This window comes from Phaethon lepturus, unplaced genomic scaffold (assembly GCF_000687285.1).
Source record: "Phaethon lepturus isolate BGI_N335 unplaced genomic scaffold, ASM68728v1 scaffold29451, whole genome shotgun sequence".
Lineage (NCBI taxonomy): Eukaryota > Metazoa > Chordata > Aves > Phaethontiformes > Phaethontidae > Phaethon > Phaethon lepturus.
The window spans coordinates 407-986 of NW_010518944.1; the positions used below are offsets into that span (position 1 = coordinate 407).

Here is a 580-nt window from a genome sequence, read left to right on the forward strand (position 1 = left end):
AGACACAGCCGCGTTTCATGGCAAGTCCAGCCCGGGCTTAGTGATCTTAAGCCACAAGGCTCTCCGGACACTGGCTTCGAACCCCCGCACGCGGTCAGCAGACGGTGTGTCACCGGTTGCCACAGCAATAAAGTTTTTAGGCACCTCACCCCACACAGAAAGTGCACGTTTCTCCAGGGGAACGGCCTGACAACCGGCGCCACGGGCCGCGGCTCGGGGCTGCGGTGGGTGACAGCCAGGCGCCGAGGTGGGTGACAGCCTGGCCTCGCAGGGGAGGGGGGTGACAGTGACACGAGAGGTGACCGCAGGGCAGCACTCATACAGCAGGGGCTGTCCTCGCCAGGCAGGGAGGCGAGCAGGCAGGACCCAACACACCCGACCCCGCCACGGCCAGCAGAGACCCCCACACAAGCGAGCAGCAGGTTTCAGTAGCACAGAAGAGCTCAGCCCCCTTCAGAAGTTTATTAAAGCTCCTAAAAGCCGGTGAGATCCAGCTCCCCCCGTGCCATACAGCAGCTTTAGCGCAGGCTTCGCCCCCCACCACCAGCAGACAGGCAAAGGCGGGGCCTGAGGCCGGCCG

General features: G+C 64.1%; 1 protein-coding gene across 1 annotated transcript in view; it reads right to left on the reverse strand.

Moving 5' to 3' along the window:
- LOC104628344 (rab-interacting lysosomal protein-like) overlaps positions 1 to 580 on the reverse strand; it is a gene marked incomplete at its 3' end in the record, with an annotated part of 3,251 nt that overhangs the window by 333 nt on the left and 2,338 nt on the right. The gene's annotated exons all lie outside the window — the stretch shown is intronic.